Raw genomic sequence first — 27,838 nt, forward strand, 5'->3', positions numbered from 1 at the left:
GATCATCTCATTCCTGCCCCAGGGCCTTGGCACTTGCTCAGCCAGGCAGGCAACTCCCAGATCTCCACAGGTGCAAAACGCCAGCTCCTCTAGGGGGCCCTCCCAGGGCCTCGCTGGCCGCACGTCCCCCTGTTTCATCATCTTTGCTGCACTATGACTGACATCTTGGCAAGCTCACGTGCCACCTGCCTGTCACCTCGCTCTCTCCCACAACAGACTCTACCCTCAGTGTGAGCAGAGGCCTTATGCAGTTGGCATCCCCTGCCAGATCCCCAGCGCCTGAGCACGCTGGCACATAGTAGGTGCTCAATACACGTTTGTCAAATACACAAAAGAACCTCCACATACCTCTGCATCTTGTCTTCTGTTTGCAGCTTCAGTCTAGACCCAGATGTGTTATTTTCCCTTGCTAATTACTGCAGAGTAATCTAATAAGAAGTTTAAGCACAGATGCATTAATGGGGAAAATGATAACAGATTTCACGTGCTGGCTTGCACACCCCTGAGGGAGCGATGGGCCTCCCATAGCCTGCTGGAATTCTGGAGGGGATAGTTTGGCCTCCTTAAGTCAGAAGCCTGAGCCCTAGTCTACCCCCTACTTTTCACGACTTCCCTGCAAAATCAACCTGCCCCCCATGCCCTATTTCTTCTGCCTCAGTAGAGGTAGTGGAGGCGCTGAGGGAGCCTGGGCCCATCACAGCTTAAACTCTTGATTCTGGGCGCCACTGAGCAAGACCTCATTTCTCTGAGCCTCAGTTTCCCCATCTGTAAAAGGGATAGTGATACCCCTCTCCCAGGACGGTTGTGGACCCTAAGAGAGATGGTACATGCTACGTGCTGGCAGTGGCTTTCCACCAAGTTGACTCCCTTCCCGGGAGGGGGTGGCGGAGGAGAGACCACTTCCTGCTCCCGCACCTCAGTCCTCCTGGGACTCTCCTTCTCCAGAAAAAGGGTCCAGGCAGTTCATGGCTTTTGCCTCCTCCGCTCTGCAAAACCAGGTTGATTTGGACAAGGCTGTTGAAAATGTCTTTAACAAGGTTGTTGAGGAACCCAGAGATTCAAAAAGCGGGGAGGGGACGCCACTAGGTCTAGAGCGACCGGCCAGCCCGTGGGGGCGCTACTGCCCTCCCCGCCGGGCGCAAGGCCCCGCCCGAGCCCAGAGACCCACAGATGCTCCCACACCTTTCCAAACGTCCCTGGGGCGGGGGGCACTGGGGCCACTGTCCTGGTGAGGCTCAAGTGACACGGGGAGGAGAACGTGCCTGATGTAAACTGTGAAGCGCTGGGAGGGCGGGGTCATCGCTGATGCTCCGCAACAGGCTCATTGGTTTTTGCGGTTGCTGGGGGCGCGGGTGGGTCTGAGCCCGAGTTTTGCTTTCCTGATGACCCGGGGACGCCCTCTGGTGGGCATCAGCGGTGCTGCAGGTTCCCCCCCTTGTCTGCCTCCGCTAGTTGGAGCCTGGTTTCCCCTTTCCTTTCCTTTTCTCTCTTTGAAGTATTCTTTAATTTAGTGCCTCGATGGTTATAAACATAACCCCCAAATCACCACTTTGTTGTTTGCCGAAGCATTGAAAGATGAAGCTCCAGCCTCAATGTTGGCCCTACTTTAAAAAATTAAACATTGATTTTGCTTTAAAAAAAATTTTTTTTTAATTTGAAAATACAGAAAAGCACAAACTCAAGGGTAAGTGTTTCTTAGCCAGCATCAGGAGAGACATCATGGCCAGCAGGAAAAAGGAATGAGTTACAGCTCTCCTGGTTCACTAGGTGCTTATTTAGATAAAATAGAAACAATTGGACAAAACATTGATTTGAGCTCAGTTGTGGGCTTGTGAAGGAAGGTGGGCATCTGGGTTTGGTGACCAAACCAGTTCAAGCTGCTGATCCTGTAGCTGAGACCTCTTTCGGAGTCCCTCCCTTCAAACTGCATTCCCCCTCCCCCCCAAGGAGACCCCTGTGCAGCATGGTTGGATAAAAAGAATTCCGGAGGGTTTGATTCATTCATTCTTCCAACATTTATTTGAGTCTAGAACCCGTGCTGGCCCCGAGAGATGCAGAGAGGCCTAAAACTCAGAACTCATGGTCCAGACTGGAACAGGAAAACAGGCAATTACAAGCTTTGATGGGGGCAGAGCAGTGCACTCTGGGAATGGGGAGGCTAACGCAGGCTCCAGCACACCCAGCTGTGTGACCTGGGTAAATCCCTGCCCCTCTCTGATCCTCGGTTTCCTCATCTGTAAAACAGAGATGAGAATAGTACATTGCTAATTATAGTGAAGGTTGGTGATAAGGCGCAGGTGTAGAACACAGAGCACAGAGCTAGTGGCTCACTAAATGCTGGTTCTCTCCATCGGTACTAAAAAAGTCTTTCTTTAGACTCTGGTGCAAACTTGACCATGTCCCTCTATTAAAGTCTGGATGCCTGCTGAACTTTGGGGAAGCTTACGGAATTCTATATGTAGTCAGCACTGGAAAGGGTCTTAGAAATCATCCAACCAAACCTCTTATTTTAGAGAAGAGGAAAGTGGGGCCCAGAAAAGGGAGGGGATTTACCTGAGGCCCCACAGCACATCTGGAGTGGCACAGTGTTTGGTGGGGACAGTCCCAGACTCTGGGAGGAGGCTGGCTAAGCTTGAAGCCAAACTCACTGCCAAGCTCCACTACTTACTGCCTTGGGCAAATTATTTCAACTTCCCTCCTCCTCTCAGTATCCTTATCTGTAAAATGGGCATAATGACAACCCTCTTCCTAGGGTTTTGTTTTGTTTTTTTGAGAGGTACTGGGGATTGAACCTGGGACCTTGTACATGTGAAGCAGGTGCTCAACCACTGAGCTACATCTGCTCCCCTCCTAGGGATTTTGTGAAGATTCTGTGAATTGACTCCCAATGTAGTGCTCAGTCTGCTATACCAAGAATTTACATGGCTCAGAATTTTAGGAAAACAAATCCACTGCAAAAGCCAATGGAATTCTTTGTTCTGAATCTGCACATTTTGCATCCAGAATTCAAGGGGCAGGAGTTCTCCCCCAAATGTAAAGGGCTCTCAGTGGAAGCTTGGCTAAGAGGAAACAGGCTCCTGTTCCAGGCAGCTGAGAAGTAAATTATGATCAAAGGGAGTTAAGATCAAAGCATTTCCCCCGCCCCCCACCTCACCCCCATTCTCTTCTCCCCTCCAGATTAACTTCTTTCTACACCAATTCAGTGAAAATAGCTGGGTCATGTTTTAAGAGAATTGTCTGCTTCTTGGTCACTGATAGTCCATCACCTCGCTTGGCATGCCTAAGGTGAATAATACTGGTTTAAGGTCAAAAACAAAATACCAACAAATTGCATCAAAACATCAGATTAAATAAAAATCAAAATAAGTTTCCATCAGAATAAGTGAGCATCTGGCTAAATTATTGTTAATGAAGGCCACTCCTCAGCGTTCCCTTTTTTCCTTTCAAAAATAGCTATGTGCTCAGAAGCCTTCCAGGGGCCACACAGATGGGCAAGAAATCCCTCGAGACTGGTTGCAAACTCCAGTTCCATCCACTTCTCTCTCGGTATCACAATGGAAAATCACCAGGGCTGCCTGGAGATCTATAATGATTTTCGTTACATTCGTGTAAACAAAAGAACATACAATTTTCTTTCTTTCCCTTATAGAGTGTTTTTTTTTCTCGTTCAGGGGAAATGTTAAGATCATTTAGGGGGTTGTTGAAATGCCTTGAAATCAAAGATATGAGGTTAACAAAATAGTTGGGAAAGAAAGAAGCCAGTTAAAGGGCTATGTTTGCAGAACAGCCAGTTGCTTTATTTCATTATAAGATTTCGTTGTTTTCAGGAAGCAAGTGTGAGAGGGAAGGGAGAGGTGAAACCTTCTGGCTGGGAAGGGTGCCAGGCTCTCATAGCACCCATTTCAGGCTGATAAGGCAGTCTATATTCATAAATATTGATTTATACATTGTTTTCAAGAACAGTAATAATTTACGACTTGATAGCCCCATGCTGAGTGGGAGGCCACGTGAAGCAGCGGAAAGAGCCCAGCTTTCAACTCAGACTTTGGTCTCAGTCGGGGGATCGAATGAGACACCATTTGTCCAAGAACGCTGGCAACAGTAAAACTGGAAGAGACAGCGTTAACTTTATGTCTTTAGTCCTATTCTAGGGGCGTTTCAAACATTATTGCAATAATAGACATCGTAATAAGCATCATTTTTTTTTAAGTTTTTTTTTAATTTCTATCCCCTTCCCCGCCCCCCCTCCAGTTGTCTGCTCTCTGTGTCCATCCACTGTGTGTTCTGTGTCCACTTGTATTCTTGTCTGTGGCACCCGGAATCTGTGTTTCTTTTTGTTGCATCATCTTGCTGTGTCAGCTCTCCATGTGTGCGGCGCAGCGCCACTCCTGGACAGGCTGTGCTTTTTTCGTTCTGGGTGGCTCTCCTTACGGGGCGCACTCCTTGCACATGGGGCTCCCCTACGTGGGGGACACCCCTGTGTGGCACAGCACTCCTTGTGTGCATCAGCACTGCATGTGGGCCAGCTCCACACGGGTCAGGAGGCCCTGGGTTTGAACCGTGGACCTCCCAGGTGGTAGGCAGACGCCCTATCCATTGGGCCAAGTCCGCTTCCAATAAGCATCGCATTTTGCTGACAAGGAAACCGAGGCTCATGGAGGCAAAGTCACTCAAGCAAGCCCCTTGCCAGGACCGGCAGAGCCCCCTAAACCCTCACGGCTCCTCAATCTGAGACCCTTGTTCCTGCACAGATAAAGAGCTTCGAGTCCCCTAAAGATAACACTTCTGGTAAGAGCATGTCTGCTTTGTGGAGACAGGGAGGCCCGGGTTCAAGTCCCACCTCCATCAATTGATGTCACCAACTGATGACAGCATGCAGGTAAGTTTACATCCGCATGCCTCAGTTTCCCTCTCTGTGCTTCAATGCCTCACCTGTGTCCTGGACTCTGCTGCAAGCTCTTAGCAGATTCCAGACACCTAACATGACATCAGGGTGCCCGAGGGTGTCCACAGAGAACCCTCATGGTCCATCTACCCAGGAGAGCAGGCAACATCCCCGAAGCACTGCGACGGTCGTACTTTCTTTCATAACATGACTTTTCCCCTAACGGCCACGGCCCAGTTTGCCTCTTCTCCCGAGGGCAAGGCACAGTGGTTCATGGCAGTGAGGGTGGGCTTGGGAGAGGCCGTGAAAGGCCGCTGTGGTGGGGGGATGACATCTCAGCAAGACCCCAGCCCAGGTGGCCCGTGGAGAGCCCAGAAGGTCCTGGCTCACTGGTCTCAAGCATCTCAGGCTCCCTACAACCTCCCAAGCCCTAGACACTTTTAAGCCAGGTTTGGCCCTTTTAAAAAGGAAAGAAGATCCGGGATTCTGGGGTAAGGGAATGGGAAGAGCACCGAGGAGGTGAGGAGAACTTGGCTCCAGCACCCCCTCTTCCTGGGTGACCTGGAGTATGGCTTCTGTCCCCATCTGTACAATAGGGGCTTGGACTTGGGTCAGTGTTCTCACAGTCTGTTTCACAAAACATCGTTCCGATGAGTGCCTGCAAAACAAGAGTCCCCAGGGCCCCAAAAACCTTGAGAAACACTGCATGATAACTCCTTTGGGAATTACAGATTCGTATGTGAAAGGCTCTGAGAAGTCCTGCAGAAAAGAAAACTCTTCTGCTATTCAAATAAAATATAAGCTCCAAGCAGAGTTATTTGTCTGTTTTGTCCCCTGAAGCATCCCTCTCCCCAGAACACTGGCCTATAATAACCGTCAATGAATATTTGTTGAATGAATGACTCAACGAACTCTGTTTAACTCGGCATTTCCCATGCTTATTTGGTCACAGAACTCTTGTTTGATTTCTCCTAGCACCCCAGACACCCTGGGAGACGGGCCTCAGGAACATGCCGACTGGCTGTGTCGGGTCTTTCAAGCTCTTGCGTTCATACTGACCATTACTCTCCGAGGTCCTTCAAGCGCTCACCAGGGACGCGGCCACACTACAGCCCCTCTCTCAGGGCAGTCACCCTTTCTCGCCCCTGATCTCAAATGCTTTCGTGGTTCTGAAGACAGAGTGATAAGGCTGCCTCCAACAGGAGCTCCCAGGAGGCTTCTCCAGCCCCTTCCGCAGGACACAGGGCTTCGGCCGTGCCCCTGCCCTCGCCAGCCCATCACCATCCTCAGTCCTGCCACCCAGGTCCTGGCTGTCTCTGTTCTCTCTTTCCCAAGCTCTTCAAAAGGATCGCCTCCCATCGGTCCATTTGCTCTGCCCCCCAGTGGCCTGAGGGCTAGGGGTCCATTTGGCCAAGTCTGCCTTGGTCTCCGGCCTTGGTGGCACTGTCGGCCACAACCCCTTCTCCACCCACCCTTCCAGGAACCACAGGGGAAGGTTATGGCCCAGGCGGCCCGGGTTTGCAAGGGCGCCCCACTGCGTTTGGCTACCAAGATGTGTTTAGGGATGGGCACCCAACCCAAGCAAAAGCAACACAAGGTTTCCCGGGGCCCAAGAGAGGAAATTAGGAGAAAGAAATTCTCCTTTCCACTGGGCTTGCTGGAGTAGGATGTGGGCTGTCCGTGGCGCCTTTATCTGCCACTTTGGCAGAATGGAGATGACCTAAGCCAAGTGATGGAGAGAGGCTGCCAGAGGCCATCAGCTGAGACCCCAGTTTCAGCCACACTCACAGCCAGTCCCACCCACATCTCCCAGGAGGGTGAGTGTGGCAGGCTCAGGGGTCAGCTGCCCCAACATCCATTTCTAACCTCCTTTGCTCTTGCCCATCTCCCATATGGAAGCTGAACAGCTCAAAACGCAATTTTCCAAGCACCAAAGAAACTAAAGTTGGCCTGGTGAACCAGTTGTAGCCGAGGAGACTGTGGTCGGCTGGTTGTCACATGGCTAGCAGGCTGCGTTCCCCATATGTCTGAAGTACTGGGCCTTTAGAGCAACTCCGGTCGAGAGGGGGAGCCTAATCCCCCCCTTTTACCTGCACTGACCTTGTTGCTTTGGAGCAATGGAAGGTGGAAGGGGTGACCCTGGGCTAGGTCTGAGTCAGGACTCAAGAGCCCTGGGAGGGTTCCACTCCCTTGGAGCCCTGCCCAGCTACCATGTAAATGAACTGGATGAGGGGAGACAAGTGGCCTGCTCACCTCCAGTGACCCAGCCTGCTGCCAATGCCAGACGGGGGACGGGCCATCCAAGATCAGTCAGTCCCAGTCCACCCACCAACTGACCACAGACACAGGCATGAGCCCAGCCCAGATCGGCCAAGCCTAGCTCCGGTCAACACAACTGCCCAGCTGACTCTGAGACTCATGAGCAACATGAGGCCCATTATATGGATCCACCGAGTTATGGGGTGATTTGTTACCCAGCAGTAGGTATCTGATCTAGAAATATAATCAGAAGTCTGGGGAAGCGGATATGGATCAAGCAGTTAGGCACCCACCTACCATGTGGGAGGTCCTGGGTTCGGTTCCCAGTGCCTCCTAAAGAAGAGGAGCTAGACAGAGAGCTGGCATGATGGGCTGGAGCAACGAGCTGACACAATGAGATGATGCCACGAAGAGACACAACGAGGAAACACAATGCAAGACACAACAAGCAGGGAGAGGAGGTGGCTCAAGCAACTGGGCGCCTCCCTCCCACATGGTAAGTCCGGGGTTTGGTTCCCACTGCCTCCTAAAAAAAAGACAAGCACACAATGAACTGACAGAGTGCAAACAACTAGGTGGGGGAGAACTAACTAACTAACTAACTAACTAACTACTAAAATCTTAAAAATAAAAAACTCTGCTGGTGCCACTTGCTTCCTTCCTCCTTGTTCACCCTCCTCCCCCAAAATAACAAAAACTCTGACTACAGTTGGTGTAAATGCAAGGGGGGTTATTTGTCTCACGTGATGTTTGGGGGGTGGGGATGGGGACAGGCAGCGGGGTGGGTGAGAGAACTTGACAGTATCGCCTCTCTCCTCTCTGCCCCTTCACCTCCGGTGTGCTGGCCTGTGGTGGCAGGGTGGCTGCTGAACCCACCCCTGGCATAGGGAGCGAGGAGACGGCCTTGTCGGCGTCAGCTTGCCTGCGGTGGGATTCTTGACACTTAACCAAATCGGCCCCCTTTGGGTTGCTTGTTCGCCAGCTCCTTCTTTCTGGAGCTACAAATGGCAGGTTGAAAGAATGTAACTTGTCATGGTTCCTCCGTTCCCCTTTAGGCCTCACTGGTTCAGGGTCATAGAGAAAAACCCAGAGGCGATACGGGGGCGTCTGCTGTACGCCGAAGGCCGCGCGCTTGGGAAGAGCCTCAGGTGAGACGGTAACAGGTGGAATCACAGGGACGGTGCAGAAGGCACCGCTGAGGTATGGCGCTCCACACGGGGAGGACGGCGCCTCGCGCTGCTGAAGCAGGGTCTGAAGAGCGAAGGAGTAACGCACCAGAACGAGTGGCACTCACCAGAAAGGCCATGCCCTGAGAAGCCCGTTACTCCTTCCAAATGGCCAGATGCCTGACGGTTTTATTTTAATCATAGGGTCCGTAGTCCATCTCTGGGACATTTTCTCTCTGTGGCCCAGAATAGGGGCTCAGAAAATGGCTGTCAGGTGAAGGAACATGAGAGTTCAAGGACTGTGATCCTCCCGCCCTCCTCTCTCTTCCTCCTTCTCTCTCACTCCTATTTTGTGACACCCTTTTTCCCTACCATTCATGTCTTCTCTCTCCCAGAGGTATGGAAAAGGAAGCCCTCCCCAAAGATATGGTCATTTCTAATCCCCAGAACCTATGACCGTCACTTCGCCTAGCAAAAGAGGCGCCTAAATTAAGGATCTCAGGATCGTTACCCTGGATTGTTCAGGTGGGCCCTAAGTCCAATCATTCATGTCCAAGAGGCAGGCAGAGGGCAGTTACCAGAGGAGGAGGTGGTGTGAAGACAGAGCAGAGAGAGGAGGCTGGAGCCACGGGGCCACACACCGGAAGCTGACAGAGCCCGGAAGTCTCTCCCCACAGCCTCCGAGGGAGCCGGCCCGGCTGACACCCTGATTTCCACTCAGTGAAATGGATTTTGGGCTTCTGGTCTCCAGAATTGTGAGAGAAGTTTCTGTTGTTTCGTAGTAACCTGTGACAGCAGCCCTCGGGAGCAAATACGTTCCCTCGGGAGAGCTGAGAAGTAGAATGAGGCCCTGGCTGCTGGGTGATCCCTCCAGCCTCCGAAGGTCAAATACCGCTGACCTGTCACACCAAAATGATCAGGTCCCAGCCTGTGCCAGGTGCAGGCAGGCAGAGGAGGACACGAGACATACCTAAAGGAAACAGGGACGGTGGCCCGGCCACACAGACCACGTGGCCATGAGGAGGCTGGAGGCCTCCTGAGGGGAAGGCTGCCGGAAAGATCCTGGAGACCCTGCCCGCGAGAACCCTGTGGAACTCCTTCCAGGGTCAAGGGGAAGGCCTGACACCTTTAAGCACAGGCCTCCCATTGGCCCCCTGAGAGCTAACAGGTGGGGCAGCCAACCAGGACAGCCACCAGCGGCCCCTCCCCAGCATCAGGAAGGGGCAGGAGGAAAGAGTAAAAGGGCCTGCCCCGGGCCCGTGGGCGCCACTCGGCCGGTGGCACCCACATCGTGTCTAGGGCTGTGTCCTCTTTCTTTGCTTGTTTCTTCATGAACTGTTGACTCCCTTGCCTGCCCTATGGCGGGTCCGTAAATTCTTCTATACGACATAAGCCAAGAGCCTAGAGGCTCAGGAACCAGAGCCTTCCACTAGCAGATGGACCCGAACAGGACAAGCCTCTGCCTTCAAGAAGCCCCAGTCTGGTGGGATCCTGGGCGGGTGGGATGGATGTGAGAGCAGCTCGGCAGAACCCACGGGGAGCCGTGGGGGGCCCGGGGAGCCAGGCCAGCGGCCCAGCGGAAATGAAGTAGAGCTTATGAGAAAGAAGTCCTGCCCGGAGAAAGAAAGAGCGTGTGCACAGCCGCGTCTCCAAGAAGCAGCCCAGCGAGTGGGCGTCTGGGTGGGACCGGAAGGCTGGGTTGATGGCGTTGGGGGGTGTGCGTGCAGACAGGCCCATGTGATTCCCGCGGACGGCCTTGAACGTCTGTGGTGAGAGGGCAGGGAAGCCCCTGACCGGCCCTCCATCCCTGGGGCGGGGAGGAGGCCACATTCTAGAATCACTTGGGGAAGTGCTTCCAAATCCTTATGCCCAGGCCATCCTCCAGCCCAATTAAATCGGGATTTCCAGGGTTGCCTGACCTGACCCACAGAAAGGGAGGGGGCAGCAGTTCTCTAAAGAAAGGGATTAGGGGCAGCTGTCATCAGAAGAAGTGGTGAAGGAAGGATGGGGGACAAAAACAGAGAAAATCAGCTCTCACTCCACCGGGAGACCAGATGGGGAGCTGCTGCAAAGGGTGCTGGGACAACAGATCGGACTGGGAGTTCACGGAGGTGGAGACCTTCCCGGGACTCTGACGGGAGGGCCCTTTGCAGCTCAGAATCGGGATCGCTCAGGAGGGGGCCTAGCCATCTTGTCTGGTCCTGGGGTGGGCGGGGTGGCTGGGTGCGGCATGGCGCCCCGGAGAAGGAGGCAGCCGCTGTGGGCTCTGCCTGGATGCAGTGTCTCGCCTGCCGCTCTCGGCCTCAGTCTCCCTGCCCAGAAATAAGGCTCCCCCGGCGGCAGCAGCCTATGACCCTTGCTAGGTCCAGCTGGGCCCAGCCCCATCCAGGGGGCATCAGTGCCCAGATCCCGGAAGAAGGAGCCTAGCACATCTCCCTCTCACTAGCCCATTGAAAGTGGCCAACTGAAATCTGCGATGAACGAAAAGAGGTCATTTGGAAAGATAAGAGAATTTAATAATCAAGCAAATGCTTTGGGGGAAAAATTCAAAATTCTGTGTAGTTAGAAGAAAATATTTGCACTAATCATTAACATAGTGGCAATAACAGGGCAAGGGGCACAGTTTCCCTTAATTGGGATGAAAAGCGACAAAATCAGTAAACTGCCAGGCCTTGAAGGAAGGTGCCCAGTTCTCGTGGCACTGGGCTCTGGCCCTTTGGGGAGTCCTGGGGTCCCACCTGGGCTCATCTGATCTTGCTGGGCTGAAAGAACCGATCCTTGGGCTGCGGGGAGCAGTGGAGCTGGGCGGCTCCGGCAGATGGCCAGCCGACAGCATTTGTTATTTAAGTTCATCGTCAGGCCTCTCATCTTAATCCCCCTAAAGGAGCCTCTGGATGCATATTATAATTAGCCAAAGGGGAACTGGGCACCAGAAGCCTGTGTTGTTGCAACATTTATCTTGTTTCTATCTAACAGGACCTAACAAGGTCATACATGTGTGGAAATCAAAGAACACAAACGGCTGCTTCAAGAGAACTTGCGGAGAAAACAATTGCCATGGAGATGAGCGTGTGCCTCTGAAAAGGCACGTGTTGTGGCCACCAGTCCCCCCTCCCAGCCTGTCCGCATCACAAGCTCATCAGGTCTTTCTGCCTGACACCTTAGGCTTTGTTTTTGCTTCTTAGGCTTTTGTTCTGCTGGTGCCCAGAGCAGGTCTCCCTCCCTGGACCAAGGGCCTCAGCTCCCCCCGGCAAGCCCCAGACCTAGCACCCGCCCCACCCCCCCCCACTCCCCCCCCCCACACACAGGGACCTAACACCTTTCTGTTCCTTTGAAAGATATTAGTCCTTCCAAGGAATATCTTTGTCCTCCCAGAATGACACAGGATACGATCTCCCAAGGATGTGAACGCGTTCATGCACTCGTTAATTTGTCCTTTGTTGATGCATTTGTTCCACATCTGTTTATAAGTCAGGACTTGTGCTGGGCACCGGGCACGCAGCAGGGAGCCAGGCAGGTTGGCCCCTGCCCTCGGGACGCCAGCAGTTGAATAGGGGAAGGCATAGATCGAACCAAGAATGACAGCCGATGGGTGTTCAGACAGGCAAGCACATCAGTGAGGGCGAGAAAGCAGACCAGCAGGAGGGTCACAGGGTCTAGACTCCTGCAAAGGGTCAAGACCCCATGATGAGAAGGAGTGGCTGGAAGAGCTTTCCGAGCAGGGCGAGCGGCAGGTGGAACGGCCCCGAGGTTTGTGTGTTGGAACAACTGCTTTTCTCAGCTGAGCCATCGTTTCCAAGTGGGAGAAAAGACGAGAAAGAAATTAGGGCCAGTTCTTGCAGGGCTTTGTAGGCAGACGTCTTTGGCTTCATAGTGAGGAGCCGTGGAAGGGAGGAGATACCGTCAGACTTGCTTTTCCCAGTGATCCCTTTGGTTCCAGGATGTAGGGAGTGGATGCAGGGGGCATCCAGCATTGAGACTGGCTCTTTGGGGATACTTAGTTGCTATTTCAGGTTAATAGTCAACTACTTTTGAGTAGAATAAGGGAGGTGGGTCACAAAATATCAATAGGAAAAGTAGAGAAATATTACAGAAACTAAGGAATTATCTGGTGACATCTGGCCCCGCCTCCAGGTCTGAAGTGAATTAGTCAGGAGGACCCTTGCTGTAACAAACAACCCCAGTTCAATGGCATGAAACAATAAAAGTTCATTTTGGCTCATGCAGCCACCCAACAGGAGTATTTCTGATTGGAAAGAACTAGTGGCTCAGGGATCCAGGCTTCTGACCTGTGGCTTTGCCATCCCTAGGGCCAGCAGCTGATGGAGGGACATGGAGAACCTGGGACAGGTTTTTGGGGTTCAGGACTGGAGTCTCTCACTTCCATCCACGCTCTACAGGCCAGAACGCAATGACATGGCGGCACCTGACTGCAAAGAGCCTGGGAAAGGCAGCTAACTGTGAGTCTAGGAGGAAAACAGAAATGGGTGTGGGGAAAACCAGCCTATCAATGCCACTGGGAAGCCAAGGCCCAGCCAGGAAAAGTGATTTGCCAACTTGGTGGCAGAACAGAGAACAGAGTCCTAAAATCTTGATTCCCAGGCCACATGGCTTCCCCCTTCCCTGTAGCTGGCATCCTTGCCAATGTGCCATGAATCGTGCTGCTCCAGTGCATAAGGAACTAGAAAAACAACCCAGCAAGCATTTATTGGCCTGCTGTTTGCAACAGGTAGAAAGATAGACAACAAATAAGTGGTTTTCCATCTTCAGGGGACTCACTGTTTTGCAGCCAGAATGGAGCATGTGCCAGGGGCCCTCGGACAAAGAAAGTGAAACTGCCCAGTTCTATGAAAGGCATGGCTGAGCCCCAAACAGCAAGGAGGATTTGGTGGTTCAGGTGATTTTGTCGTCTTTCCACTTTCATTGGAGCTCAGGCAGAGAGAACAGAGATGCTCATCTCCTCAGCTTCTAGCACATTCTCGCTGTTGAACTGTACAAGACCCCCCTCACAGGTTTGGTTTTTTGTTTTTGAACTTTTTCCTGCTCCATCTCTGATTCCCCTTCCCCATCCGTCATAGACATCCTCACTAATATATTCAGTATATGTTCTTAAATATGCATGAATCCATATAAAATCGTCGTGCTCTTCTGTCTCTGTCTATGCTTTCAGTTTACTGACTGATTCTGTGTTGTAGCACTCAGCCTGATTTCCTCCACTCGGCTCCCAGATGTATCCAGTGGTGTGTGTTAGTTGCTTCTCTTTGTGCATGATGGTCCATGGTCCAGGCACCACGTTCTTCTCATCCGTGTCCCCAGTGATGGGCACCCAGGCCACCTCCAATCTACACTGCTATAGTCGCTTCATGGGCTACCCCTGTGTCCCGAGTGAGACCATCTCCAGGATATAAGTCCAGGAATAGCCTTGCTGGGTCGTGAATAGGGACTTAATCTCTCTAACCAGTGGCCAAATGGCTTTCCAAAGTCTAGGGCCCTGTAGCCCAAATGGCTACTTTGGCCCGCTATACTCATGGCTTGGCTGGCAGGTGCTGATTTGTGTGACTTAGAAGCAGGCACACCCAGCCCTGGGCCAGGGGCTGGCCTGACACTGGAGAAGGGGCTGGCTTTTACCCACAGGGGCCCAACTGGGCTCAGCCATGCTGAGAATGACTCCCGGCCCCTGGCCCCGATGCTCCCTTCTCTCCTCAGCACTGGTGTCACCCACCTTTCTACCTCTTGCCATCTTGAGGCTTTGAAGGAGGGTTCAACCTGTTTTTTAATCTGCAGTTGTTAGGTTGTGCATGCATTTGTATATCCCTTGCGTTCCTGATGGCCATTTGCTCCTCTCCCACTCTGAACGGCCTCCTCGAATCCTTCGATCACATCTATCGAGTTTGCTTTGCTTACCCCTCTTGATTTGGAGGAGCCCTTTGTATGTCATAGATAACAATCCCTTTCTGGCGTAGATGTAGTAAGTCTTCTCCCAGCTTGGTGCTGCTTGCTCACTGGGCTCTGCGGTCCACTGCCGAACAGAAACTCTTCACTGTGACATCATCGCATCTAACAATTGTTTGCCTGATTGAGTCTTTTGGGTCTTATTTGAAAAGTCTTTTCCCATCGCCACTAAGTCAGACATGTATTATCCCCAGTTTTCTTCTGTTTTCTTTAGAGTGCTAACTTGTATCTTTAATCCATCTGGAGCCCGCCTTGGACGCGGTGGAAGGCAGGGTTCAGGGTTCTTTTTGTCCTGATAGCAAGCCAGCTGTGCAAACGCCACGCATTCTGCCCTTTCCCCATTGCTCTGTGCCGCCTCCTTCACTGTGAACTGCCCCCGCGGACCTGGGTCTCGGGCTGAGCTCTCCGTCCTGCGCCCTGGCTTTTGGCTTTCCTGGGCCTGTTTTGGTCACTAGGGCCCTGCAGTTTGTCTTCACATTGGATGCGACGGGTCCACCCTTTAAAAAATAGAAACAGGGCAAAAGCAACCCAGGTGGAGAGGACAGCACATAAGCCAAGACCCGGAAACTTCTTCCCCTGACCTTGACCCCGCCAGCTCCTCCTGCCCTTCAGGTCTTGGCCTGAATGTCAGCACGTGGGAGCAGCTGGCCCTGCTGCTCTTCCCCCTGAGCACCGCCCCCACCTCCGTAGGTAACACAGCAAAGTGTACTTAGCAACGTGCTTGCTGGCTTACAGCTGCTCCCTCACCAGCCTGCTGGCCCCCAAGCGCAGAAACGCCGAGTTACCAAGCGCACAGCTCAAGGCCAGCCCCGGCTCGGCTAACGGCTAAGGCTAAGCTGCTGAGTGTTATGCTCAGCACTTAGCATGCATTGACTGCTTTACTCCCCAAAATTACCCTATGAGGTAGGTCCATTATTGTCCCCATTTTATAGATAGGGAAACCTGGGCACAGAGAGGTTAAGCGACTTGCCTAAAGTCACCCAGGTGGAAAGTGGATGAGTTTGGACCTGAAGCCCGAACAATCTGGCTCTAGAGTTCATGCTCGTCTCCACTTGCTATACTAGCGCTCCATTCATTTAGAGAAGGGAGAGAGGGAGGAGGGAGGGACAGGATGGGTTAGATGATGACAAGAGCATTAACAAAACTGCTTGGCTGTGCCTTCTTTTCCCTAGTTATACTAGGCTCCTAATAAGAGTTATTTTTCTTCTAAGATGATGATTTTCATAAATTATGGAAAATTCTTTGGCCACTGCCTTTCATGTTGTGGCCTGGGGTGCAGTGCTGGGGGTGGGGGTGATGAACAGCTTTTTAAATTCTTTCACATTGGGTAGGAGAACTCTCTAAGACAGGACTGAATGTGGAATCTATAATTAATTATTATTCACACTTAATACAGTTAGATAATGTGAACACATACTTTACATTAATTTATGTGGCTGATTCCTCATCATTTTCCCATAGGTATAGTTCACTGATTTCTCAAGTTATTAAAAATTAAAATGCATATTAGGGATTTAGAGGAGCCCAGTGCCCCTATACCTATTTTTACTCTGAAGTCAGAAGCTGGGGTGGGGGGCAGTTCATCGCAACAGCTTCCTTTGGACAGTTGTGAGCTGTAAAATGGGTGGGCGCATTTCCTGAAATATCCGTTAGCACCTACTTTCCCAGTCCTGGCTGCAGGCTTGAAGTCAGCAAAGAAGAGGCAGCCAGTGTCTGCCCCCAGTGGGGAAGGTCCACCAGGAACCAGCTAGAAAGGGTGGGGGTCTCGCCTGGGGAGGGAGGCAGGAGGAGGTGATGCCTGAGCTGACCCTTGAAGGAAGAGGAGAGAGACAGATGGGCAATTCCTAGGAGCAGAAGCAGATTGTGGACAGCTCAGAGGCCAGAAAGGGCTCGGACGCTTCAGGGGGGCAAAGAGCATAAACGAGGGGTGGTGGGAGGGAACACTGGAGGGGACGGAGGGCACTGAAGAGAGGACAGTACTTTCCAGAAGCCTCCATGCAAGATTCGAAACACTCAGGACCCTAGAGCTCATGGAGACCAACTTGCCCGTTCTGAAGGTGAGAAAGCTGAGGCCCACCTGCTTTAAAATCAAAACCAGAAACTTTTCAGGTCAAATACATTCTTCCCTGCCCAGGTACTTGAGGCCAACCTCTCCATAGGGCGGGGCCGCTGGCATTCCAGTTCCCAAACACAACTCTTAGAGTGGCCTCGCAGGCGTGGCGTTGGGACAGGAGCCCAGCGCCCTCCCCACTCACCACGCCACCAGGAAGCTCTGCAGGTAGAACTTTCCAAATCAGAGGATCCCAGGTGCTGTGCTGGTTCCAACACAGGCAGAGCCACTCCTGCTTTGCATACTCTGCATAACTTTGCATAAAGCATTGACAAGTCTCAGAGCCTGTAAAATAATACTAATTAGAGCAGAGCCTTGCCCTGGTATCCAGAATTCTTTGCAAGAGGCGATTGGGGGGGGTGGGGGGCAGGGGGAGAATGGGACACGGCATCCGTGTCCTCCTTCGGCTCACCCAAGCACAGCTTTCGGGGCTGGTTTGGGGCTCAGAGGCTGGAAGTCTTCTCCGGGGAAAGAAAGAGAGGAGGACAGCACTTAATTGGAGGCAGGCTGGGTTCTAATCCCCACAACGCTACTTTCTATCAGTGGAACCTTGGGCAAATCATCTCACCTTCTGATACTCAGTCTTGAGGGGTCAATTCATGACTTCAGGGTCACCTAAATGCAAAAAAAGAGTGGGCGGAGTCTTCTGCAATAGCACGTCCAGATGCCTGACATATTGCTGTTCATATGCATATTCGACACATATTCCACGTGCAGCAAATAGTTAGGCTTGGGGGTCTGATGCAGATGCAGCAAACTTTCCCGCTAATAATCAATGCCAGAGAATTTTGTTCTCACTCTGAACTGCTCCCCCCAGAACAGGAAATGACCCATATCCTTAAAACAGAAGGGAAATCCCAGGTCCCTGGGAGATCACCTCCCACTGAGGAGGTCACAGAATCAGAACCGTTTTTGCTGAATCTCCATTCGAATCTGCGGAGAAATCCGAGGCCAGAAGAAGGAAGTGAAAGCCGGGGGCTGGGAGCCAGGCCTGCCAACCGCCTCCCGCGGTTGCCACAACTGGCCCGCGCAGAACTGCATTTAGGATATCTTTTCCTGATCTGGCAGGCCTCGGGGATCCCAGCCCTGTACAGATAAAGCTGGCTGGAGTTTCCAAAGATCAATGCTGTTTCCGATACTCTCTCCCCGCGGCAAGCTCACGACATATTTTTTTTACAAGTAATAATTAGCGACAGAAATATCTGACCTACTTACAACTCCACAAATACACACACTCGGCGGCTTCTACAGCAGCTCCGAGGCCGTCAGAAGGAGCCTCTTTGGGAATAGCTTTTTTTAACCTGGTTAAATGACAATTCCGCGGCGGCCAGTTTGGGATGCTAATTTCTGCCCACCTTGCCAGGCTGGTACCGCCCTCCGTGTCCCACCTCCTCCCACGGAGGTGGCATTCGAGCCCTAGAGCTGGTGATTATTTTTGCATTCCGTTCCCACGAGCAGAGGGGGGGGGATTGAATTTCTGTCTTTGGAAAGATGGATTATGCATAAATCTTTTCAGATTTCCAAAGCAATTTAGGCAAAGTGGTTTTTTAAGGCTAAACCAAAAAGGATCGTTTCGTAAATGTCCACTTGTAAAACATTCGTTCTGCCCTTCCGTTTTCATCAGCACAGCACGCCTTTACCTCAGGTGCCTCCTTGGATTCTACAATGTACAATAACTGACCTAGACGCACGGGGCAGCGCAGGGGCGTGGCGGGGACAGGGCAGAGCCCGAGGGCTCTGGGGCTGCCCTTTTGGAGCCCGTGGTCCCTTCCCACTGCCTCCCCCAGAAGCCCAGCTCTGTCAACTGTTGGGATTTGGTCTCAAGGTGACATTTGCCATGTGCTGCCTTCCAGTGGCTAAGCACAGCCCAGGTTTCCGATGGGTACTGTGGGGCCCTTTGTTCAGTTCTGCAAGCCTCTCCGGAGGGCCCACCAGACGCCAAGCCCCCAGCTGGGCTCTGGAGACACAGCAAATAAGACCCGTTCCCCCGGGGCCGTTTAAGAAGGAAACAGCACGGAGACGGGCAGGGAACTCACCCAGTCAGGGCGAGTCAGAGAAGGAGCCCTGGAGGAGGTGGCACCTGAACCCTGTCTTCTCCAGGTGCAGGTGGGGTGGAAGGAGAGGGCCTGCAGCCCGAGGGAGCATCTCGTCTAAAGGCACAGAGCATTCAAGGGTGGGGAGGGGAACTAAGGCTGGAGAGCAGGGCAAGAGGAGATTGGAGAGAACTTGAGAGCACTGGGAAGCCTATCCAGGGCTGCAGAGTCTACCCTGAAGGCATTGCAGAGTCTACCCTGAGGGCATTGCAGAGCCAGGAAAGTGCTTTAGGGAGGGAGCCCCTAAACTGAGTCACCACTCAGTTTTTAAGACATCACGCTCTAAGTTCTCAAAGTAAAGGAGCTTCTGGGTGAGATGAAGTAGGAAGATGTTTCACAACTCTCTCACCCCTTCTCTGACCCAGAGCCTGTGCCAACCCGGCCACTGGTGGCCGTCCTGCTCTACGCCTCCAGGACTGCCCAGCAGTTAGAGAAAGAGGAGGACATGGGCAGCGAGGCAGGGGACACAGCCTGTGAGGGGCAGGGGAGGGAGGCGGGGCTCGCAGGGGCTGCAATTCTCCCGTCCCGCATTGTTCAGAGCAACTGAGAAGTGGACCACGGGAGTAGCAGGAAGTCACAGGGCAGAGGCTGACTACATGGAGATTTGCTAGAAGCTGGAAATTCAGCTGGTAGCTGCAGACATAAATGCTCCTGAAGGGCTGGAGGAAAACCAGTAGAGGGAGAGCAGGTCCCTGGTCTGATCCACCGGAGGATGAATAAGGAGAACAGAGGCAACACGTGAGCTACGGGGGAGAGCAGCAGGGTGAGCAAGCTTCCAAAAAGCGTCCTCTACGGGTCATTTTAGGAGCCTCAATAGAGCACAAGAAGGCCAGGAGCCAGCGAAAAGCCACAGGAAGAGATGGAAAAGGAGACATGTGGGACCAGGCAGGGCTGAAGGAAAACTAGAAGCACAAGAGCAGGATTCAAGTCCTGTGTGGCACTAACAGCAGAACTAGTGCCGCAGATCATTGAAGTGGTGACTTGGAGGAAGAACGCCGGGGTGTAGCAAGTAATCAAAATGAAGACGGGAAGTAGGACAGTTTCAGAGAAACAGAGAAGAAAGAAGAGACCATCAATGCAGAAAACAACGGTGTTCATAAATGAGAGCTCAGGATTCATGAGCCAACGGCAATAATGAAAGAGTCAACACAAAGAAACACTCCTGAGTTTCAAAAAGAAGTGTGTGTACAGATTAAAAAGACTCACTGTCTTCCAGGCCATGTCATGGCAAAATTTTCAAATTAGAAAAAGGAAAAGTCAGAAAAAGCATCGAGGCGGGAAAGACAGCTACATCCCAAGGGGAGGCGGGGGAACTACCAGGACTGTCTCTGCAATCCTAAGTGTCTGGGTGATAAGACCTTCCACTTCCTAGGACTTTCCATGTCCTAGGCTCTGAGCTTACAGGAACTTGTTTAGTCCTTAACACAACACTACAAGGGGTCATTATTGTCATCCCTGGGGTCATTATTGTCATCCCTGTTGAGAGACTAACCTGGGATACAGAGAAGGTGAGTGATCTGCCCAAGGTCACGGAGCTGACACCAGACCTGTTATTTGGTAGCTGGTACCAGACAGGTAGTCTGGAACTAGAATCCGTGCTCTTCCAAACCACCTCACTATACAGGCTTATCAGAGGATGGTGGCAAAATATCTAGAAAGTTTTGAAAATGCTGTAAACCAAGAATTTTATACCCAGCTAGCATGTCATTTAAGTTAGAAAGAAAAAGCTGTTTATTATCAGATATGCAAGAGCTCAGAAAAATCTACTGCCTCTGTAACCTTTTTTTAAAATTAAAAAAATTCAAGGAGAAAAGAAGGGAGATATGCCAACTCCTTATCTGGAATGAGAGAAAGCACAACACATATAACAACTAGAGATATATAAGCTCAAGAACAATGTTGAAAAACTTGTGGGTCTCCAGTAGTCAAATAAAAACCAGAATGCATGACTTCCAAAACATTAGAGAATACAAAAGTAAAGTAAACAAGATCATGATCAATCTAGGGTCACTGTTGTTTTTAATGCAAAAACAAACAGACAACCCCCCATACAAGGAGATGTGAAAATTGACCTGCTCGTTTGCCCAAGGTTGGACAGCACTGGCTTTTGTGAAGGAAAAAGTTCAGACTTCCATCTCACAGATGTTGTGCCTCCAAGGTCCTGGCAAGTGCAGCTGTGATATCTAAATAGGCTGCACCCCCTCGTCATTCAACAAGAAGTCAGCTTCTCCTTGTGTGACCTCCCTTTAGGTTCTAATAAAAACATTAGTAAGCAAACAAAATTTTTCAAAGCAACATAAAAGCATTGTGGAAGAGGCTCATGCTTTTGTTCTCTGTCCTTGCTACAACCTCGCTCAATCATCTCTGGGGAGCAGCAGTGCCCACCACTCTTTTGGGGGCGGCTTATCCAGTCCATCTTTTCCACGGTCAGGTAAGGAATTTCATAAGGTAAAGAGCTGAGAGTTTCAATCTGCAGAGGCAGGATTGTCCAAGAGACTGTGATTAGTCAGGGTAATGCTAGCTGCTGTAACTAACACGCCCCCGCCCCAAAGATATAGAGCAAGTACAAAAGAAGTTGACTTCTCTCGTAAAATCCAAAGTGTGTGCTCCTGACTGGGGGGAGAGGGATGTCTGTCTTCCAGATGGTGCCTCAGGAGCCCAAGTTCTTCCCTCTTGTGGCTCTGCCTTTTTTTTTATCCCCCCTCCCTTGCGACTTTTTTTTTTTTTTTGCATGTTGTCTGCTCTCTGTGTCCATTCGCTGTGCATTCTTCTGTGTCTGTATTTACTTTATTTCCTCTCCCCCCTTGCAGCTTGCTTGCCATCTGCTCTCTGTGTCCATTCGCTGGGCACTCTTCTGTGTATTTGCTTGTCTCCCTTTTTTATTGCATCACCTTGCTAAATCGGCTCTCCACGGCATTTTGCAGGTTGAGCAGTGCTCCATGGCGTCTGTGGGCCAAGCAGCTCTCCGCAGTGCACGGGTGAGCTTGCCTTCACAAGGAGGCCCTGGGACACAAACCCAGGGCCTCCCATATGGTAGACAGGAGCTCAACTGATCAAGCCACAGCAGCTTCCCTCTGCCATTTTTTAAAAAAGATTTATTTACTTTTTTTCTTTATGTATTCCTCCCCCGCCCCCCCCCCCCCCCCCGCCAGGATGGTTCACTCCTCTGTCTGCTCATTTTTCATCTTCTCCAGGGGGCACAGGGAACCAAACCCGGGACCTCCCACATGAGAGGCCAGTGCCCAACAGCCTGAGCCACACCTGCTCTCCATGGGCTGTGGCGTCTGCTGGCTTGTGGTGTCCAGCTTATTATGGTGGGAGGTGGCATCTAGCTTGTTTTGGCAGGATGTGGTGTCTGCTCATCTTCTGTTAGGTGGCACCAGGACCCGAAACTGGGATCTCCCATGTGGTAGGCAGGTGCCCAATTGTTCAAGCCACAAATGCTTCCCGGCTGTGCCATTTTTAACCTGTGGCTTCCAAGTTCTCTGTTTCATCTGCACCAGGCTGACAGAAAAAGAAAGAGTATGCTTGGGGCGGGGGGGGGGGGGGGGGGGGCGGTGTATCACCCTGGAGGTTTCCAGGCCAGGCCAGGGTGCAGGGCCTGCATCCCATTGATCAGGACTTGGTCACACAGCCACGCCTACCTGCAAGGGAGGCTGGACCACGTGGTCCCGCCATGGTCAGCCCCCACCATGTCCCCTGAAGCGCTATTTCATTGAGAGTCACAGACTCTCCAGACTGGAAGAGACTTTAGACATCCTTCAGGCCAATACTGCTCTCCCTCACCCCAGCACCTCCCCGTGTGCTCCCCCCACCCCGATTGCATAACAGCAGAGATGGGGAGCTCACTACTTCTGTAGGCAGCTCTGTCAGAAAGGTGTTCTTCCTCAAGGCTGAGCCGTGCCTGCTTATGAACTCCTGTTCCTGGTGCTGTCCTCTGCAACCATCCAGAATAAATCTCCCGATTTCCCTTGACAGCCCGTCAGCTCTTTCACACCGTTATTGGGTCAGCCTAAAGTTCCCCCGACTCCACAGCCCGAGTTCCTGCACACGTCCCTGACACCTCAGCTCCAACTTCTTCAGAACAGGAGCTGCTGGAGAAGACAGCGGGAGGCAAGGAAGGGATGGCCAAGGCTCTGGACGTCTGGTCTGCGGAGAAGGCCGTCTGTCCCCAGCAGCCTCCTGCTCCTCGCCAAGAGAGCCGCACACACCGACCACCTGTCCCCCGGCCGCACCCTCGCCGCAGATCGCCTGCCTCCCAGCCTGGGCGCCTCCCTCCCTCCCACTCCCCCCGCCTTGCCCTCCCACCCTCCTCCCTCTCTGACTTCTCTCTTTCTGCCCCCTCTCTCCCTTTTATTCTCTATGTCCCTTTTCCCCCTTCCCCTTCCCTCCCTCCCTTCCTACCTGCAAGGTGCTCGGAGCCCCTGATCCGGGCCAGAGGCCCCATGAGGTCTCACTTGCTGCCTTGAGCTCTGTAGGGGCCCTGCCCTCTAGATGCCCACAGACCGGTGGGGGCTGGGGGAAAAGCGTGCCCCAAGCAGAGGAACAGCAGGGTGGAGGTCTGGGGGTGAGAGAAAGAAGGGCAGGACAGGGGCAGCGAGGGCTGAGGGCAGGGAGCAGGAACGGAAAGGAAGGAGGGGGTAGCGGGAAGACGTGGAACCAGCCCCCTCCCTGGCTCTGCTGTTTGCCCACAGCACTTGGCAAAACCACCAGCCTGTTCCAGGTGGTGGCAAGGCTCTAGGGAAGCTAGAAGCTTCCAAGGAGCCCCTGGGATTGGAATTGGGGTCCGGCTAGGGACTGGAACCAGGGATGCCATCTGAGACGTGGCCACCAGGTGGCAGCAGAGGATCAGTAGCAGCACCTGCTCAGCCGGAATCCACAGGTATTCAGGGAGCCCCGGCTGGTGGACGGGGACTGTGCTGAGCTGGCCCCCCTGTGCCAGGCCCTGGGGCCCAGGGTGGCGAGAGGTTCAGAGAACATGCGTGTGCAAGTGCATGTATGTGCGGGTGTGTATATACACGCGTGTGCTTGTGTGTGCATGCCTACGTATTGTGTGTGTGTGGTGTGTGTGCATCTGTTTGTGCACACATGCATTACTGACTTATGGGCCTCCTTGTCCTGCCCTCTGAAGATCTGCCTGGGGGAACTGAGGAAGCCAGGACACAGGAGCTGCGTCGAAGGTCGCACAGGACTACGCCAAGCAACGGCCACAGCCGACGGCCACTGTGTGCGGAAGCCCGCGGAGCCCTGGGACCCCCTGGGCGCTAGCTCAAGTGCCCGGGCTGTCTCCTCTACCCTCGCAACAGACCTGCAAGGAAAGTCCTACCATTACCCCCATTTTACAGAGCAGGAAACTGAGGCTCAGGAGGTGCCTTGCTCAAGCTGGGATGTGCGACCCGGCCCTGCCTCGGGTCTTGGACTCAAAGCCGTCTCCTCGGAAAGGTGGCCCCGGACAACCCCAGTCCCCATGTACCAGGTGAGGGAGTCAGGGCTTCATTGTTCTGTGGAGGCATTTTTAGGTGGAAGGAGGGTAGGTGAGGCTCTGGCTCCAGCCTGACCCCGGGCAGTGAGTTCAGTACAATGAATTATTCACATCGCATTGATGCAGCAAGTACTTATTGAGCATTCCTCAAGTCCAGCCGGCCCTGGGAATTCAGTATCCAAGAGACCTAGTCCCTGTCTTCACAGCACTGGGAACATTGTGGAAAAGAAAATGAAAATGCCGCGGCCAAATAATATACAAAACCTCATCTCCTTCCAGTGACCAGAAACATCAAAAACCGGGGAGAAATGGGTCCAGGGCTTCCTTTTATCTTGAGGGGGTTCAGAAAACACCCCGTAAATGGACCCCCATTCCTCTGGGGGGCCACACGTAGCAAGGCCCAGGGGGCAGGGCCAGCCTCCGGGTGGCCGCGGCTTCCACGGTCAGTGGCTCCGGGCTGGGGTCTTGCCCGAGTCCAGGGCACGGGTCCCAGGGCACGACAGTGACCTCCTCGCCCTTGCTCTTGAAGGGCTCCGCTGGAATAAAGGGCAACAGAGCAGGACCTTCTGGGGACAGGTCCCTGGACTGACCTGCAGGGGTGCGAACCCTGGAGATCGCAGGCAAGTCCCGTCCCCGTTCCAGGGTCGCGTGGGGCAGTGAAGGGATCAGCCCAGGTGAGCGCTCAAGGCCCTGCGTCGCTGACCTATCCCGACCTCTCCAAGCCTCATCCGACTCACCTGTAAGAGGAGGCGGGAACCTCAGCCCTGCCCCGAGACAGCTCTGCTGGCCCAGACACAGAGCGCGTGAGGTCGTCTCCGGCCCTGCCCCACCGCCCCCTCTGACCCCATCGCCCTCTCAGCCCAGCCACCTGCTCTGGGAACATCACTCTTGCCGTTGTCACCCCTCATTTCCATGGCCACGCCAACCCCGTTAAGTGCCGGGGACCAGGGCTCTGTGTTTCCTGGCTGGCTATCCTAGGAAGGGGGTCCTGTCACCCCCATTCTAAAGTTGAGGAAACTGAGGCCCTACAGGGAAATGACTCTCACTAGAGCACAGCTATGACCCGTAGCAGAGCTGGGCTCTCATTCATCCATTCATTCATTCATTCACTCAGCAATCACTTCCTTAGCACCTACTCTGTGCCAGGCACTGTGCTGGGAAGGTCAGCGTGGAGCCCCCAGTGTCTTTAGAGGGCGACGCACAGACGCAAATGGCTAGGGCAATCCATAGGGTGTCCGAGGTGATGGGTGCGCCGGAGGAAAGGGGAGGCCGAGGTGGTCAGGGCAGACCTGGGTGCTAAAGCAGCATTGGAGCAGAGAACCAAAGGAAGAGGGGAGCCAGCGGGGTGGGCAGATACCTGGGGCATTTAGCAACAGCAAGGAGAGGAGGGAGGGGGAAAGTGGGGAGACGCCGTCAGCAAGGTAGGACGGGGCCAGGCCCTGTGAGTCCACAGCTCCGTGCCTGCGGCCCCCGCTCCAGCCCCTCTGCACACCCAGTGGGCCCTGGCCGCCCCTGCCCTTTGCCTGGACGCCTGCCACAGCCCTCTCCTTGTCACCCTCTTTCAGATCCCACCCGACCCGGTCCACCCTCCACTCCATAGCCAGGGGCTCTCCCAAAGCCTAGGCGTGGCCGCGCCCCTCCCCTCCAGGGCCCCTCGCCCACGGGCAGCCGGTGCTGCTCAGCCTGGAGGGCCAGCCCCGCAGTACCCAGCCTGCCTGTCCCCAGCGTCAAGGCGCTGCTCAGCCTGGAGGGCCAGCCCCACAGCACCCAGCCTGCCTGTCCCCAGCGTCAAGGCGCTGCTCAGCCTGGAGGGCCAGCCCCACAGCACCCAGCCTGCCTGTCCCCAGCGTCAAGGTGCTGCTCAGCCTGGAGGGCCAGCCCCACAGCACCCAGCAGGCCTGTCCCCAGCGTCAAGGCGCTGCTCAGCCTGGAGGGCCAGCCCCGCAGCGCCCAGCAGGCCTGTCCCCAGCGTCAAGGCGCTGCTCAGCCTGGAGGGCCAGCCCCACAGCACCCAGCAGGCCTGTCCCCAGCGTCAAGGCGCTGCTCAGCCTGGAGGGCCAGCCCCACAGCACCCAGCCTGCCTGTCCCCAGCGTCAAGGTGCTGCTCAGCCTGGAGGGCCAGCCCCACAGCACCCAGCAGGCCTGTCCCCAGCGTCAAGGTGCTGCTCAGCCTGGAGGGCCAGCCCCGCAGCACCCAGCAGGCCTGTCCCCAGCGTCAAGGTGCTGCTCAGCCTGGAGGGCCAGCCCCGCAGCACCAAGCGGGCCTGTCCCTCCCCAGCGTCAAGCCGCCGCATTCCCTCTGCTCCGTCGCTTGCCTGCACCTCTGAATCCAGCTCAACTCTCTGGGCCCAGCTCCCCCCTCGCCTCCTCTGAGGAGCCCTCACTGGCTCCCTGCGCTCTGAACCTCTCCCCTGACTGCCAGCCGCTTAGGATCTGCTCCCACGGCCCCATCCGACAGGTTCCCAGACGGCAGGGCCATCCTCAAGTACCACCCCCCCCCCCCCCCGCCTCCAAGGCAAGGGCTGGTGGCTCCCCAGCCATCTGCGATGGTGTGGAGCCAGGGGACAGCCAGGGCTGTGACCTCTGCTACTGCCGCCCTGGACACCAGGCTTCCTAGGTTTTGTGTCACATGGTGGTGACATGGGCGCTGGAACCAGCCAGCCTGGGTGTAAGTTCTGGCTCCACCGTCTAGCAGCTGAGTGACTTTGGGCGAGTTTCCTACCTGCTCTGGGCCTCATCTGCAAAATGGGAATTGAAATAGGACTGTTGCAAGGAGAAATAAGTTCATACATATGTAAAAAGTGCTGGGCTTGGTTCCTGGCCCGAGACGGGGCTTCTATCAGTATTAGCTATGATCACCGTTATTACTGGGCTTGAGTTTCGGCTGCATCTCTGCCCCTGTGGACAAGTCCCCTAACACCTGGGCCAGCAACGTCCCGGCTTCCCCAGGGGCCCGTGGCCTCCTCAAGGCTCTCTGCTTGCACCCTTACTCACCTGCTGTCTGCTCTTCTCCCCGCAGCCACCGTGATCTTCTAAAGCTTTAAGTGGGAAATGGACGTGGCTCAACTGATAGAGCGTCTGTCTACCATGTGGAGGGTACAGAGTTCAAACCCAGGCCCACGCACAGTGCTGTCACGCTCAAGGAGTGCCGTGCCACGCAGGGGTTCCCCCCGTGTAGGGGAGCCCCACATGCAAGGAGTACGCCCCATAAGGAGTGCCGCCCTGTGTGAAAAAAGCGCAGCCCGCCCAGGAGTGGCGCCGCACACACAGAGAGCTGACGCAGCAAGATGACACAACAAAGAGAGACACGATTCCCAGTGTCACTGGATAATGCAAGTGGCCACAGAAGAACACGCAGCGGATGGACACAGAGAGCAGACGATGGGTGGGAATGGGAGAGAAATAAATAAAACAAATCCGTAAAAAAAAAAAAAAAAAAAAACTTAAAGCACCTCACTCCTTTGCAGAAAACACTCCTGTGATTAATTACCCCAAATCCAAACTCCTGACCACGCCCACCACGCCCTCTCACGCTGTCCCTGCTGTCCCTTGAACAGGCTCAGCGCCAGCCACTCAAAGCTTGGCCCTTGCATTTGCCTGGGATCCTTGCCCCAGGTGGCTGCAGCGGGGCTCTGCTCTGCAGCACCCTCCTGGAGGGACACGCCCTGACCACGCTGTCCTCGAGAGCCGCCCTCCACCCCCCACTCGGCCCTGACTCCGCTTCGGCCCCGCCCACGGCCCCTCCCTCCCTGGAATCCACACACACACGTGCACACGTAATTGCTCGTTCACTGGTTCACTGTCTTGCTTCACCACCAGGGACCTGAAAACCAGCCCCTGGAGGATACAAGGTTTGCTCCATTTGTGAGAGAATCATCAGTTCCTCTCTAA

General features: G+C 53.7%; 1 long non-coding RNA gene across 6 annotated transcripts; it reads left to right on the plus strand.

Annotated features, from left to right (window-relative positions):
* Positions 1-14,966: 14,966 nt before the first annotated feature.
* LOC131279508 (uncharacterized) lies at positions 14,967-27,361 on the plus strand. 6 transcript variants are annotated; one of them, XR_011649487.1, is made up of 6 exons: positions 14,967-15,165; positions 16,250-16,319; positions 22,444-23,347; positions 23,597-23,692; positions 23,811-23,941; positions 26,967-27,361. It is a non-coding gene; the product is annotated as an uncharacterized lncRNA (long non-coding RNA). The 6 variants fall into 6 exon arrangements; XR_009186924.2 differs by lacking the exon at positions 26,967-27,361 and adding an exon at positions 24,477-24,651 and having other exon boundaries at positions 23,597-23,941; XR_009186921.1 differs by having other exon boundaries at positions 14,969-15,165; positions 23,597-23,941.
* Positions 27,362-27,838: the final 477 nt, after the last annotated feature.

Source organism: Dasypus novemcinctus, chromosome 8, assembly GCF_030445035.2.
Source record: "Dasypus novemcinctus isolate mDasNov1 chromosome 8, mDasNov1.1.hap2, whole genome shotgun sequence".
Taxonomy (NCBI): domain Eukaryota; kingdom Metazoa; phylum Chordata; class Mammalia; order Cingulata; family Dasypodidae; genus Dasypus; species Dasypus novemcinctus.